Source organism: Ictalurus furcatus, unplaced genomic scaffold (genome assembly GCF_023375685.1).
Source record: "Ictalurus furcatus strain D&B unplaced genomic scaffold, Billie_1.0 scf2, whole genome shotgun sequence".
Lineage (NCBI taxonomy): Eukaryota > Metazoa > Chordata > Actinopteri > Siluriformes > Ictaluridae > Ictalurus > Ictalurus furcatus.
The window spans coordinates 1,357,558-1,374,267 of NW_026521051.1; the positions used below are offsets into that span (position 1 = coordinate 1,357,558).

At 39.2% G+C, this 16,710-nt stretch overlaps 2 long non-coding RNA genes across 4 annotated transcripts; both read right to left on the reverse strand.

Annotated features, from left to right (window-relative positions):
• Positions 1 to 9,027: 9,027 nt before the first annotated feature.
• LOC128604746 (uncharacterized) lies at positions 9,028 to 12,016 on the reverse strand. Of its 3 annotated transcripts, XR_008385278.1 has the most exons (4): positions 11,721 to 12,016; positions 11,499 to 11,630; positions 10,406 to 10,729; positions 9,028 to 9,967 (listed from the first exon to the last, which is right to left on the reverse strand). It is a non-coding gene; the product is annotated as an uncharacterized LOC128604746 (long non-coding RNA). The 3 variants fall into 3 exon arrangements; XR_008385276.1 differs by having other exon boundaries at positions 11,499 to 12,011; XR_008385277.1 differs by having other exon boundaries at positions 10,406 to 10,522; positions 11,499 to 12,006.
• Positions 12,017 to 12,638: 622 nt separating this feature from the next.
• On the reverse strand, positions 12,639 to 16,179 carry LOC128604741 (uncharacterized). Its single transcript, XR_008385267.1, has 2 exons — positions 14,471 to 16,179; positions 12,639 to 14,347 (listed from the first exon to the last, which is right to left on the reverse strand). It is a non-coding gene; the product is annotated as an uncharacterized LOC128604741 (long non-coding RNA).
• Between the last annotated feature and the right edge of the window lie 531 nt (positions 16,180 to 16,710).

Consider the following 16,710-nt stretch of genomic DNA (forward strand, 5'->3'; position numbering starts at 1 on the left):
CAAAGCAAGCAATGATCATGTTTGGGGACACAAGCACCGCCTGCTTGCCCTTTATGTACGTTATGCAACATGGCTAAAATTTTTTTGACTTTTTCTTCAATTAAAGCACCGAGATGAACAGCCACATCTGTTTCAGATTCATATTTACACTTACTCTTGCACTATTAACACTAAATCCCATTACCTGTATTTATGAATATTAACATTTGCTATTTTCATTACTTATGCTACTCCAATTAATAATCTTGCTGTTCATATTGTTATTTAATAATATAACTGTCAATCCAGCATCTAAAATTTTCACACCCCAACCAGACATCCCAAATAGCAAGTACATTTGGGCCACATGTGGGTATTATCCGTCACATATGGCCTAGATATGGCACCGCTGAACAGATATGGGCCAAATTGTGACCATATTTGTCCTCGTCCTGCAGAGTATCCTCATTAGAGAACAGCAAGTCATGACGGGACACGCCAAACACATTCATGCCCTTCAGAGAGGAGATGTGGCACTGCAGCTCAGGGTCGGAGCGGCACGCAGACAAGTGGAGTAATTCAAAACTCTGGTTTCTGATTCTCTGTGTAATTCAAAACTCTGGTTTCTGATTCTCTGTGTAATTCAAAACTCTGGTTTCTGATTCTCTGTGTAATTCAAAACTCTGGGTTTTTATTTTCTGGGTTATTAGAAATGCCTGGGTTCTGATTTTATGTGTAAATTAAAACCCCTGGTTTCAATTCTATGTGTAAGTGGAATAGCCCTTTTCTGGAACATAAGAGTAAGGTAAATGAGCTCTTTTTTAACCCTATTGGTAGTGAGATCATAGTCTTCTTGAAACATCTGGGTTATTTAGTGTGTAAATACAGTATAAATACTGGAGCTTAAGCTCAGGGTATTGGGATCACCTCTGAGAATTCTCATCGGTGTGGATCTCGTGTGGTGGAATGGAACAATAAAGCTGGACCCTTGCTTCTTCTCACTCACGGCTGGTGTATTTTTTTCTATCTCCAACTGGGCTCAGAGGTAGATGTGAGTATTGGCTTCTATGATGAATTTTAAGTGTTTTTGGGTAATAGGCTAAATTTGAGCCAACATTTGGCGACCACGAAGGGACTGGGCTAAGATCTCTATGTCTGGAATCTCTCCCGTGGGACTTCGCTTTCTAAGCAACAGACAGGCCGTATAGGAAAAGGCATTGCAGACGGCTGTTATTTCAAAGCTCTGTTTTAGTGGTCTGTTGTTACGATTGGGAAGCCCCGGGGTGGGAAGAAAGACTAAGTGGGTCTCCAAAAGAACCTTGAGTGAGTGAGAAGAGGTAAGAGAAGTGTAGATTGTAGAAGATTGTACTTTTTTAATTGTATAAGGTTCATAAGACTGTGTAATGAAATTGTATATGTGTTGTGTGAGTGAAAGTCCTGCAATACCGCTGGAGGAAGGGAAAAAAGGTAGAAAAAAGGTAGAAAAAAAGAGAAGAGAAATAGAGAAATACTCCAGGGCTGGGATAGGAAGCAGGTGGAAAATGAGGCCTCAGACCCCAGATACCAGCTACTAGACTAGACTAGCAGACTAGTGGCGGCTGCATTGGTGGGGACCCCTAATACCGCTCGAAAAAGATAGATAAAAAGATAGATAGATAGATTAGATTCCAGGGCTGGATAGAGAGGGGAAATAAATCCTGGGGCCCAGGTCCGGGTCGCGCAATACAGCGTGCCCGGTGTATGAATGGAATGTGTACTAACAAATGTGTGTGCTTATAATATATGTGCTTGTAATATGAGTGCGGTGTGAGAGCGTGTAAGTTTTGGAGAAGAATGTAAATGTATTTATTAGTGCTCTGAACATGAGCTCCATACATAAAGAGATATGTGTGTTGGATAAGTTGGATAAGATTTAGAGAAAAGAACAAATTTTTCGGGGGAAAGTTGGATTTAATTTGTATGACTGTAAGCTTCATGCATACGGAGCTGGTATGGAGGTGCTTTATACTTTGAAAACTTCATGTAGTAACATAAATAAGTGTAATAATGTGGAATACAATGTGTGTATGTGAGCTTGCCGGCGTTGTTGATAGAAAGGGGTGTATGTGTGTGTTCCTATCTGTTCTTATCTGCGCAAGCAGGCCTGCCGTCTGTGTGGAAAGAAAAAAAGGAAAAGAAGAAAAATGTGTGTGTGTGCACACTTCAGATTGAGCTGAGTAACATAGAACAGTGTGAGTTTTTTGTTTTAAAAATTTGTTTTAATGTTTTGAATCTGGTACGGACTTTCTGTGAGTCGGGTGTGGCTGTGTGTATTATAATTTTATTGGTATCAATAACTGCTGTGTGAGTGTTTTAAAAATTGGGGGAGCATGCAAGAACATTGTAAATATTTTAGGCATCTGTCAGACTGCCCATTGTGTGAATAAGAACTTCTAGACCAGTAATATATAACAAAATTGTTGAGAAATCAGTGAGTCAGTCCATTGGGACCTTTCCTTTATATTCCATAAATTATGAAGGTGTTGTTCAGTTAAATGACAGATAATAATACAATTTAATTTTTGTTTAATTACCCAAAATTGGGTAATATTGACTAGGTAAATATTATGTCTAAGAATATTGTAAACATGTAAGAATTGCCGGACTGGCCGTTGTGTGAAGCTGTGTGAAACAGTTAAACTTAAGATTTATAAGATTAATTGAAGCATTTACTTAATTAATCGTCATAAGTAAATTGATTGAATGTATGTACTCTGAGTGTATGTGAGTCCCTAGGGAGGCTGGCTGGGCCGAGTACGGACGGAAGGGAAAAGCGGGCATAAATCGGTACGAGATAGGCTAAGCAGGCTGGAACGGCAGGACAAGGTAGGAGGAAAACATTTGGCTGTGAGGGATAACTTAGTGGATTTAGGGGACATATACAACAGACTCTAAGGGCTGAGAGGTGTGAGACACGGCCAGAGTTATGGCTGAATGTAAGAAAAAGATGAGCCCGATAGAGAGGGTGATAAGCAAACACTGTACAGATGAGAAGGACATTAGGCATTATTGTAAAAAATGGAGTGAGAAGACTAGTGGTGAGTGGAAATGGCCCGAGGAAGGTACTTTTGATGAACAGCTATGCCAGATAATGAAAGAGAGATTAGCTGTATGGAATGAACAGAAAAAAGGCGTGAGATTGAGGGAGAAATATGTGAAGACAGAGAAGATAGTGGACTGGTTTGTGGAGGCAGGGAAAGAGGAGAAGGAGAAGGATAGACGGCAGAGAGAACGAGCAGAGGCGGTGATACGGAAGAAAGAAGAAAAGGAAGCAAGCCTAGGAAAAAAGATAAAAGAGGCCGTTCAGAAGGAATGGGCCGAGGCCCCGCCCTCATATACCCCTCAGTACCATCCTCCAGCGAGGCCTGTCGGAAGTGCCCCACCTGCCGGGCTCTACATGATGCAAGACCTGGAAGACAGAGAAGATGAATGGAAGGAAACTGAGGTGGACATACAGGGAACATTCACCGGATACCAAAGAATGAGGCATCGCATGCGGGAGGATGGAGAACCTATCAAAATGGAAGAAGGAGCTGCCGAATACGAGGATAGAACCCCGGTCGAGAGCGAAAGCCCACGGCTGGACCTCCCACAGGTAGGCAACAAGGAGAGGGACAGGGAACTACAGGAGTATATGAAAAACTGGACCCGCACTCCGGGGTGGCCGGAGCACGGGGAGATTCCCCCCAGCACTAGCACCCCGAGGCCAGGGTCACTGCCGAGGGTGCACAAGCAAAAAGACAAGAGACTGGGGGAAATACAGGAGCAGGAGGGGCATGGGACCAGGGGCAATCAAGAAGGTCGTAGGAGCGAGAGAGGGAGAGAGCGCGAGCGAGAGATTTGTTTTCCTTCCCCTTTTAGTTATCTCACGCGTAAACACTAAAGTCAAGGTGATTCAACATAAATATATATATATATATATATATATATAAATATATACGTAAATATATTCCTGTAAAAAAAAAAAAATAAAAAAAAATTAATCAGTATTTCTTGAAGTTATCAGTCCGGAGAGAACTTTACTAACAGTTTATGTGTTGTGCGGTGTGCCACATAGTTTCTTCTGCACAGGCATATCGACATCTTTGCCTGATTAATGATAAAATTGACATGTGAACCTGTTCATTTTGAGTGATATTAATAAAAAACCCTGAAAAGTAAAACAGACCCGAGGTTACAGTCTCTGGCTGATCCCCGTATCAGGCTAGGTCACATCCTCCCTGTTGAGATAATGTTGAGCCTAAACATTTGGTTTTAGAGAACGCTCTACCTTCATGAACTGACTCGCTAACAAGAGCTGGGATAACCATAACTAATTTGTGTATCGGTGATTCCTATACGGGTACGTGTCTATACATTGTTAAGCAGTGTAAGTGTGAATTCTTCTGGCGTGTGGTATTCATGTTGCATAATGAGGAATAATTTCTGCATATTTTCTCTTTAAATGCTGGTTATGTCCAATGATAAGTAATTAGTAAGGTCAGATGGCAGTAGTAGTCTGCACATTTTAAACTCTCTGTAAGGTGTTGTACGCATGTTACAGATGTGATATCTGAGTCCGTAACATTAGAATAAGGTGGTGAGTACGTAATGTGGAATTTAGGTTTTGCAGGGAGTACGAGTATCTGGATTAGGCAGCCTTGCATAATGGTTCCTTTTGCTGACATGTTGTGCTGATATGAGTTTGGGAGTTAGTTTAATTACAGTCCCTTTACAACAGTGTAGGTTGAAGTGGTTTGTTTTTCCTGAACCGTAGATTGGTGAATAGAATAGAGTAGGTATGCAAATATATAGGTGTGGGTGTGTATATGTATGTATATGTGTGTGTGTGTGTATATATATACATATGTGGTATACGGTGTGCTATGGATATGTCATACAAAGTATACGAGTTACAATATTTAAATGATACAAAGCAGTGGTCACAAACTCGAGGAATGGAGCATGTACTGCGCAATCTGTGAAGTGAATTGATAAGTCGGTAAACGGTAGGTAGCTGAGAACTGGATGCAGGTATGTGTGAGCTGGGAATTGCAGTCCATGGCAGCTAGCCATGTTTGTGGACCGCAGTGCAGGATGGGAAATGTGGTTTGTGATATGAGTAGATTTAACACTACCTTAATATGGTCAAATACGGTTTAAATGAAATGGATAAAATTATAGGACGAATCTTATGCCTTTCACAATTGGGCGCTCAGCCAAGGTAACAACTTGGTGGTAAGTTGAAACAAAGCTCATGGATGATAAATCTTATTTTGGACTAAGTTAAATACATATTCACATTCCTCCAAAGTGAGCGTTTAAATTACATTTAAATGTCATGTATGAAGGATCTGAGTGATATTTTGAGTGTGGTACAGTCATAAGTTAATAAGAGTTAAAAGGGGTACATGCATGTCCAGTTAGACTAAACACTATTGTTGTATACATAAAACCAAACTTACTAGGTTGTTTTGAATAGTAATTAGGGGGATAAAAGTGACTAGGGGACTGTAAATACATATCTAGATCTCAACCTCATTTACTCTATTATTGGGATTATCACACATTGGCATATTAATATGTTAGGTTAGTGTACACCACAAATTAGTAGACTAAAGGAATTTTGTTTTCCTTTCTCAATATCTATCTGGTAAATGAAAATCAGGAAGGGATAAGAATGTATCATTGCCAATTGGGATTGTATTGTTGAAGTAAACAGACTAGAACTATTTTACAGGTTAACTATACATGAGAGTGGAAGACTCCTTTTATGAGAGGTGTTATTCGTTTGATTAGAGCAGTAGAGATTACGTTATTAATTTTTAAAAGGATTTGATAGACCAACATTATTTAATCTCTGCAGCAATATTTCCTAATTCACTGTGTCGAGAGCCTTTTATAAATCGGCAGACAGGGAAGTGCAGAGGGTACCGTGACACTGTTTTAAGACTTTCAAAACAACAGTTGTGCTGATATGTTTATATGACCTTAGACTTCTTGCAGACTGATAACATGTGAACGGTTCACTGAAAAGGGTTTCTACAAGGGACAGGAGGCTTTAGGATTGGATTGTAATGAACTAATATAGTTGGATGTCCCTGATTTAATGTAATAAATGAAATAAATAAATAAGAAAGCTGATTTCCAAATTTCTGGTATTACCCCGTTGTCCAATGAAAGATTAAAATGATAAATTAAAAGAGATGAAATAATATCAACTGCTAAGTTTAGAAATACAGACTCCACACAATCAGGGCCTTGTGATGTGTTTATATCGAACTTGAGTGATCTGTAAACATCAGAAGTCTTAACACGTTAAAAACTGAACTCCTCATTTTGAATTGTTTTTAATAGCTTCCTGCTTTATTAAAATCAGGGTATAGTAAATCACGATAAATATTTACCGTTTTAAGGCCTAGATCTGATGCATAAATTGAACATTTAATGATGGGTTTTGCAGTTGTGTGTTCCCAGTTGTCTGTCTCCAGTTTCCAGTACTATTGTCCTGTAAACAATATCTTCGATCCTCAGAAAAGGATGAAGGGACATGCCCACTTAGTCTAACATTATTACAGCAAGCTGTGATAACAAATGCGATAAGTTCTGCAACACAACCAACCCACCCAGTAACCATTATCTATAGTATGATGTATATGGGATATATATATATATATATATATATATATACATATATATATATATATATAAGATGTCCCAACTGTAACCTGTAACTGTAATTCCATTCCACATGATATTATTATTGATCAGCGCTTTTTCCAAGTGACTGCATGTGAGAGCTCAAGGCCGTTACTCCCCTTAACATGCCTAGATCAGTAGTACACCTGGAGGCGTCTCCTTCGGAGGCTGTGGGCTCCCCTGCGGTGTACTCCTCTGCGGTCATAGACTCCCTTGCACGCTCCCAAGGCCGACAGGACATGATTGGGGTCATCCTCCGCCCCATAAAAGCACAACAAATGTTCCTGGACGTTGTCAAGTATGGTCTGCAGTGGATCACTGATTGCTCACTAAAGGACAACATCCTGAGATCCGGGTGTTCTTTGGACAAGCCTGACATTGAATGGACTTATGCTTTGCACCTGAACTATGGCTGGCAAACCACAACACAGACTGTGTCTTACATGTGACTGAAAGGGGGGGGTCCCGGCTCAGGAGAGTGGGGCGCTTACAGGGCTGTAGTTTATGTATTGAAAACATTGGATTTGGTGGCACACGGATTGCCAGGCTGGAGATGCTCTCTTAGTGCGGATCACTGGGAAAATTGCTCTCTCACACATCGATCTTACGTTCATCACACCAGGTCATTTCTATTTTGAAAGAACAGGATATGGGGATATGGGGTTAATCTATGTACCACCCAAACTGAAATTCTTAAACCTAGTAGTGTGCCTAACACACCAACTGTAGTGGTGTAATTAATTCTGTGGAGCCAGTCACTCAATCAGTCAATCAGTCACTGAGAACACCCACGATTGCCTAGCCGAAATTCATACTTCCTTGAGCTTAACAGTTACGGGTCTGAAATTTCACAAACATTATGAACACCCTGTTCTGCCCAATTGGCTGAATTAAAAGCTATCACTACAGAGTGCAACCTGGTTAAGGGTAGAATTGTTAATATATATAAATATATAGATAAACACTGACGTGTTGGCCCATGGATTGTGTCGTCTGTTTGAATGCAATGTGGTTTTAGGAAAAAGCGTTGGAACGCCACTTATCGAGCAAATAGTTTAATTGAATTCTGATGGGACCTTATGGACTCTGCACTTAATGGTGGAGGATAACCTGAATGTGATATTTGTGCTCAAAAAAAAAAAAAAAAATTTTGTTTTTCCTTGACCAGGGATAGGTCTGGCATACCCTGATTTGTGTTTGATGTAATTTGTGCTGATACTAAACATATTTCAGTAGATGCTCTGCCTCTTGCACTAATGACCTAGCACATGCAGACTAACAGCAATATGTATCTAACACCGCATGAGATGCTTACGGGTCGACCCATGTCTGTGTCTGTTCCTTATGAAGGACTGCCGCTGGAGTAATTGCAGATGACTCAAAAACATATATGAGACCACTAACTATTATGTATGAAGCTATCTATTCACAGGAAGAGAGCTGGGTGCGCTGTTATGGGTGAGGCGTCACTGCCTCAATGGGGGGAGGTGTTCACCCAGAGGTGGGAGACCCGGAGCCGCGAGAGAATGCTGACTACGAGAATGCTGACTACAGGGCAGCAGCGGACTAGAACATGCAACCCCTGGAGGATGCTCCGAAAGCTGCTTGTTGGATGTTTAATGTAAGATTAGAAAGTTCAGCTGGTTTATCTCCTCTCAGGTGTGTGTAAAAGAGAACCTGGCTGTGTCCTTGCAGCGTGTGATTTCTATTTTGTCTGTGTCTTTTCAGAAGGATGTCGAAGATTGAGGAGCCGATTTTTATTTTGTTTTTTGTTAAATAAAAGGTTTCTTTAAACAACCAACACCTGCCTGACTGTACAAGTTATTTACATGAACCAGCCGCAGGAACGTCTTGCTATTAGGGATGTGAAAGTGATTTCTTTTTGTACAGAGCGTAATAGAACTGAGGCACCAGGAATCCCAAATATAGTAATGAATGGACAAGGTTTTAAATCTACTCTGAGAATAGTGGAAATGGCAGTAAAGAAACCAGTCCAAAAACCATGGAGATCTGGGCAGAAGAAAAACATATGGCCAAGATGACAGGGAGAGCCATGGCATTTATCACACTTGTCCTCTACGTCCGGATACATCACAGAAAGTCTCGACTTGGACAGATGGACTCTAAAACTTTGAACTGGATGAGACCAAGACGAGCACAGGAAGTGATAGACTGTATCCTACCTATAGCACGTTCCCAACACTCCTCACTTATCTGTACACCTAACACCATTTCCCACGCATTCTTAATTTTGGTACTCGCCTCACTACCTAACGCCAGAATAAAATCATAAATCCTAGAAATCATTCCTCTCTGATGTGGATTGAACCCACTCAACCCTGTCAAATGCTTTTTCAGCATCTAAAGAAATCCCAATCTCAGCCGAATGCTTTGAATAATTTAAAGAGCGTACGGGTATTGAAAAACAACTGATGTCCCTTTATAAAACCGGTTTGCTCTTCAGATATAAGGGATAACGTCCTCTAAACGAGATGCCATTACTTTCACCAACACCTTTACATCTGCATTAAGCAGAGACAGCGGCCTATAAGAACCACAGGAGGACGGATCCTTACCCTCCTTAAGAAGGAGAGCTATAGTGGCTTGTGTCAGAGTTGGAGGCAAAGACCCACATTCCAAAGATTCGTTGAACACAGATAAAAGCAATGGAGCTAATTTTCCAATAAACGTTTTAAAAAATTCAACTGGAAACCCGTCCGGGCCAGGAGCTTTGTTAGATTGCATAGTTTTAACTGAATTTCAAATTTCTTCAAGAGAGAGTGGGGAGTCCAGTTGCATGGCAGTATTCAAATCAATAACAGGGTTACAAAGGTCTTGAAGAAATGCATTCACTTTAGTATCGTCTGCAGGAAATTCAGATTTATAAGTTGAAGAGTAAAACCATTTAAAAGTAGCATTCATTTCCATGGGATCTGTAGTGACAATATTATAAGTGTGCGCGTGCTAATCTTAAACAAACCTGTGCGTGTGCTGCGACGGGAAATACCGGTTTAAAGCGTGTTCGCGTTAAAGTCTTGCTGAAGTACTGCGCGCACTGCGCTCGTACTGCGCGCACACACACAAACTCTACTCAGCAAGAGTGCGACACGTGTTGTGTACAGTTCTGTGTTCTCTGTGTTCTGTGGTCCCCCTTACTGCTCTCGCTCCCTGTAGGATCCTCTCAGCAGGAAGAACTCTTCCAGTCAGATTCAGCAGCTTGTTCTCAAAGCTTAGACCCCATGTGCTGAGTGTAGTCTGAACACTGGCATTCCTGGAAGAGATTCACTGAAAAATTCAGCAGTGTAAATTGGTATAACGTTCATTTCAAACATTTAATCGTACACCTTCAGATCAAAAGGCTTTTAAGATCATGAAAAACATTTCAGTCGGGTGCCCACAAACTTTTGATCGGTAGTGTATATCCATCATTAAACTTAAGAATGATATAATCAGAAAAACCATCACGCTATATTTTCAGCCTCGTGTTGCCCGGGATAGTCTCTGTAAAGTAAATACACATCCCTTATATGCATGCTACAAATGTTTCTTTTGTAAAATTTGTCTCTGGCTTGCACGTTAAGGATAAATTTCTAAATGTAAAGAATGTATAAGTTTCTGTAAAGCTGCTCTGTGACATCGTACGCTGTTAAACGCGCTATACAGACAAAAGCAGAATTGAATTAATAATGCAGTCTCTTTTATCCGGTACCTGCTCATGTTGTTGATGAATCTGTTGAGGCGGTTCTCCCACTGTTCTGGGGTCAGTCTGGTGTGAGTGGAAAGGTCCTTCATGATGTTAAAGTCGTGCGCATCTTATCAGTCAGACCTGAGCAAGTTACAACAATTAGTGCGATAAGAAGCAGACAATGATTAAGCGCTGTGTTTCTCCCGCTCTGTGCGGGAGACCTGTGAGGTAGCAGAACTCCGGGATGAGTAAGACAGGTCCTGGTGGAGGAGCTGCTGCAGGACCCAACCTCCTAACGTGACTGACCAGCAGAACCTGGTTCCTATCAGTGATCTGCAGATCGTATTCCTAAAAAATATATATTATATCCCACAAAGAAATTAAGACGGGAACAAAGTCAGCAGTGAAATGAGGCTCCTTTAATACTGTTTAAAAAGCATCTCAGGGAAATTCCTCAAGATATCAAGTGAGAAATGCCAAGAATACATTTCTGGAAAAAGGGCGTCTACTTTGAAGATCCTAAAAATTAAAAATTAATTTTTTTCGAGGGGTGAATAAAGAATGAATGTGTCTAAACGTTTGACGGTAGTGTATGTTTCCATTGCAAGTGCTATAGTATAGGTGTGCTGGGTTATATCTTATATAGGTCTATTAGGTTATACACGTGTCTATATGCAGTGGTTGTAAATAAATATACAAGAACTGTGGCTAAATATCTAGTATATAGTTATTTATCTCTTTATTTTTCCTTTATTTACGTAGTATTGTTTTTGTATTTTTTGTTTTTTTTTCCCCATTTTATTTGATTTTTTCTGCCAATCGACTGCCCACACTCCAGTCCAGTAGGTGGCCATGTCCACTTATAAAAGTAAATCATGCAGTATTCTCAGACGGGGCAGTTATTGACAGAGTGAATTCATCGTTTTAAATAGAATCAAAAATAACATCGACCTATTTGCTAATCACATTTCGATTAGCTTGCTCATTAATTACACTGTGCATGCGTGGACTGGACTGCCTCCTCAAAAGCTAGCACCGCTAGCATATTTGTATAATATTAACATTAATATTGAACCAGAGGAGTGAATAAAAAAAGTTATAAAATGTTATTTCTCACTTCTCCTCTTGTTCTTCTTCTCCGTGCGGGTGTGAGATATCTTTGGTCGGTTCCTCAGTGATTCGGTCATTAGTGAACCGAGCTCCGAGAGTGAATCAGTGCGCCGTCACCGCCTGCTTCATACTGATACACCTGAAACACAGGTGTTAACACCGTTAACTACACACATACACACAATACAGCACAGAACGGGTTTGGTTACACAGAACCGAATAAACTCACTTTATTTTGGGTCCAAACGGGCCAGAACTAACACTAACACTAACAACGCTTTCTGCTCCTCACTTCGACTTCTCGTGCTCGCGGTGACGTCACCAACGTAACGGACGTTGACGTAAATTTGAATCTGTGAGGAGAAAATAAAATAAAATAAACCCAAATATTATTTCATAAAAAGCTTCATTATTCTCTTCTTCTTAAACACGATAGAGGATAATATATACAAATACATAAAAAACAGCTTTATCATTATTTTAATCAAATCCACTTTAAAAGTGCTCCTTTCTAATTACATTTTAATTAAAAATATACTTTATCTTACTCTTGTTCAATTTAATTTTTTAAAATTAATATTTAATTTAATTAATCGATGATTGTAGTCGTGTTGATGTTTCACGTTCTTTGTGCTTTATTATCATAAATATACACTTTGTTTAAACTTTTGAGTTTGGACACAAAATGTAAACATTCCTCATGAATCCAGAACATTCATTTGTTTATTATTTAGAAAGTAATAATTAAACAGGTGAATAAAATGAACAGATTAATCACTTGCAATATTTAGGATATGAATTTCTTGTATTAAGTGAGGTTTTTAATTATACACAGATATAAATAGATTTTATTTATTTGTAGTTTTCATATTTGACTCAGTACATTACACTACATTTATTTCATCAACTATTTATCAATTTTTTATTTTTTTTAAAAATATTTATCTGAATGATTCTGTCCAAGATCAATAAAACTCTTCAAATAATCTATCAACACCATCAATACATCTAATCAGTAAATAAAAATCTACATTTATTCAGTTGATCTATTGACTGGTTTATTGAACGTTTTACAGCTTCGGCAGGTAAAGAAGCCGTGGCTTTAATCTGATCTTCTGATTTCTAATGATAATTAAATGACAAAATACAGAATTAAAGAATATCTTTATTTAAATTCAAAATCATGAATAAAATCATTTAAAAATATGGACTACATGTCATTTCTACAAGTGTTCATACAGACAGAAAGACCAGAGATGAAACGGATTTAACAGATACAGGACAATTAGGACAGGGAAAGTGAGAGAACTAGAATGATCATTTATTTATTATTTAAAAAAAAATACAACTGTGTTCAAGATCACAGCAAAAAGACAGTAGAGGAAACAAAGGAAAAAAATATTTCACATTTCCTGTTTAAATTCAACAGTAAAATCACATGAACTGAAGACATCGTGACTTTTTGAAACCGGTCGTTACATTTTTCAGACAAACGGAGCAGGTAGTGATGAAGAAGCTGCCTCAAAAGATCATTTCTGCTCCTCGAAGAGTAAAAAAAAAAACCCATTAAATCCTAAATGTATGAAAAATAAACATCATGTACATTTTATGTCAAATTACAGTGAACCTGACGGAGAGTGAAGCTTACGGGGGCAAAGTGTTCACGCTACAGCAAATTTCACCGGTTGACGCTAAACTCGCTCACTTAGGAGGTGCATTTCTCTGTCCCAGGATATTCCTAGCACCGTGTGTGAAAGCTCCTGAGATGTCCAGCATGGAGACGTGTGTGTATGTTGATGTGTACACAGTACCAATGGTCAGGATGTACTGTTGTGTCAGAGTTTCTCGTTCTCCTGAAAAACACACGTGCGCGCACACACACACACACACACACACACAGTGGAATTGTAAAGCAAAACATTGGACTATATATCTTAATCACATCTCATAGTCCTTTTATAGAGTCTGAATCAGTTTGACTGATTCATTTCGAGTTGATTCAGAGTCGAATCACTTTCTAGTGAGAATCAAATACTCATCTCAGTCTAGTTCGTTTGGAAGTGTGTGACTCTCACTAGAAAATTATTTGACTCCGAATCATCTCGAAACATATCAAACCGATTCAGACTGGACAAATGGACTAATAGAAGGGAAAGAGCAACAGGAAAGAGGACAGCCTTCCTACTGAAAGCAAACCGGATCAGAACGTTACATTAGATTGTTTTCTATATTTTTATTTTTAAATCAGTTGTGTTGTTTTTCTTCTTTCTGCACTCGATTGAGGAAACACAGCAATGATAAATAAATAAATAAATTTATCTGTCCAGCTTCCTCTTCTTCTTCCCCCAGAATGACGTGTGGGTGACAGATTGACAGATTTAAATAAAAGATGTCTGGGCAAACTGTGACCTCCTCGAGTTAAAAGTGAGCATCCAAGGAAATTTAATGTGCTAACTGCACTACATTCTGCAGTCACACAGCACCAGAAAAAATATGTACATCTACTGTACATGTTAACACACAAAACAAGCTTTTGAGTATTAGTTACACTGTCTTACTGTACAAGGCACCTGCAAATAATAAAGCAAGTAATTAAAAGTTCATCTATCATTTCACTTCCACTAATCAGTCTTTTGACCAGTCTAAAAATAAAAAGACTAAAAAGAAACAGACTTAGCAAGAAGAATTAAAGATATGTGGATGATGAAGTCTCAGTTCCACCACAGCTTCAACAGCCCTGGATCTTCTCCTTTAAAGCTTGGAGAAGGGCACGTCTTTCGGACTCTTCTTTTCCAGGGCTGCCTGCGCTGACTTCATAAGATCCTGTGTCTGCAACATGTTCATGTTCCAAGTAGCCTGGAGACGCAGAGGAGAAATCTCAGATTTCGACTGCTCTACTTTGTGTTTGTGGCCATACTGTGTGTGCATGGGTCTACCTTGAGGCTAAAAATGCTATTCATGTCTTAAGCAGATTCTTACCATGTAGTCTAGGCTCTCAGTTACACTGTGGTCTCAGGAGTAGAGGAGGTTGATTTTGCTTCCCTGGACAGCAACGGGACTCCGGCCTGCAATCTCACCTGCTATTTCCAGAGCTCCAGCAATCATTGACTATCAGGCAACACACGACTGCAGAGATGAAGAACAGAACACACACTTGCCTTCATTTATACTAAATAATGAAGCTACATGAAAAAAATACACGGTACAACCCAAAGTCACATTCTTCTGTTATCATTCCATATCTTCCATGTGTCAGTCCAGAATTTCACCATTTTGTGATCACAGAAATTAACGCAAAATCAAGAAATTCCACAATATTCAGAGGAGCCTCCACTTTTTCAAAGTTACTGCAGATTTGGGCCAAAACATGTCATGACACATCATCACCACAACAGGCCTTCAGCACAGGTTACTCTACTTCCTGAACAAGTGAGGACCCGGATACAAGTTACGTTCACATTCATGGGACAATTCACATTCACAGTTCCAGTGTAACCGAACTCGACCACCTTCTACAGGTAGTCTCGGGTTCGGTACCGCAGTGCACTTCCCAGTCCACATTACGACGGTCACATTACCAACTTTTCATGCAAAGTGCTCTGTTTTGGACTAAACTTCCAGTGTGAAAGCCCACTAGAACAGCTACACTGCAGAATTTTTCTGTCTAAAAATGAACAAATTTCAGGTTTTGGAGTTCTTCTTTGATAAATGACAAGATGGTAATATCATAAAATAGTCCACTTTGTATTAAAACCAGACATCTGATGCTCACTGTGGTTTATTTAATCTTCAACAAACTGCAAATGTAAATAATTGTTCAGTGTGCACCCCCTTGTGGTCAACTCTTTCATAGGGGCTTGTACAAGTCAGAACAATCAGCCCATTCTTATCTTCTCATCACTTACTGTCTCTATATATGATCATATGGACAAAAATAACTTGTTTACAGATCTTGGTGTAAACATGTAAGCAAGCAATGTATGGCAAGTTAATGTTCCTCATACCTTCACCTGAAACCAGACATCCTGTGTGCACAGACAAATATCACAGACTGTGATTAGATCCACTCCTGCGAAAGAAGAGATCAGATCCACACAAAAAAAAACTGTTAGTAATTCAGTCTCCTGCAGCTAAAAGCCCCAGTAAAAGATAACTCTCTGATGGTTAAAGCTTTGCAGGAAAGTGATACCACAATTCTGGAAAGTTCCATCCATATTGTTTGCTGAGTGTATGAGATGATACTTAACACTCCCAACAGACCTGCTCCCACACACACGCCATGCACTGCCACCACCACGGGCTTTGGACACTACAGACACATCAAACACAAAGTTCAGTTTATATACCACAATGTATTACTCTAATAGGTTATTGATTGTGCAAATATTACATGCATGTAGAACCCCTACATGATTTGTGTTTAATTTATGTAAGGAATAAACATGCGGTTATAGGAAAGTAGTCAACAATCCAATGAAGTGGAGTGACCGTTACCACCCTAAGGTAGAACTGCACATTCTGAAGTGTTTTATTCCCCTTATACCACAGCAAGTTGTCAACAAGTGCATTTCTTTATTAATTAAAGAAGAACATGTCATACACATTAATCTATTTTAAAGGCTGACCGACAGTGGATCTTACAGACGCCGATAACCAAGTCGGGTAGCACCTACTAATAACCGATTACTACTGAATGAAAATATAACACTCAGTGGAAAAGTTAAGTTCACTTTATTACAAAAATAAACAGTACTGACCGTACCATGAAAATGTACTGCACTTTTTCTAATGAAATAAACATATATACACTAATATATATATATATATATATATATATATATATATATATATATATATATATATATATATATATACACACTATGAATAAAAATTAAAGTAAATAAAAAGATGTACAGTATTTCACAAAAAAGTGAGAACACCTCTCACATTTTGTAAATATTTGATTATATCTTTTCATGTGACAACACTGAAGAAATGACACTTTGCTACAATGTAAAGTAGTGAGTGTACAGCTTGTGTAACAGAGTAAATTTGCCGTCCCCTCAAAATAACTCAACACACAGCCATTAATGTCTAAACCGCTGGCAACAAAAGTGAGTACACCCCTAAGTGAAAATGTCATTTTACAGTTCAACAAACTCTCCTCCAGCCCCCCAACGCTGAGCCGCCCACAGAAGACAACGTGGTGTAACCTGTGA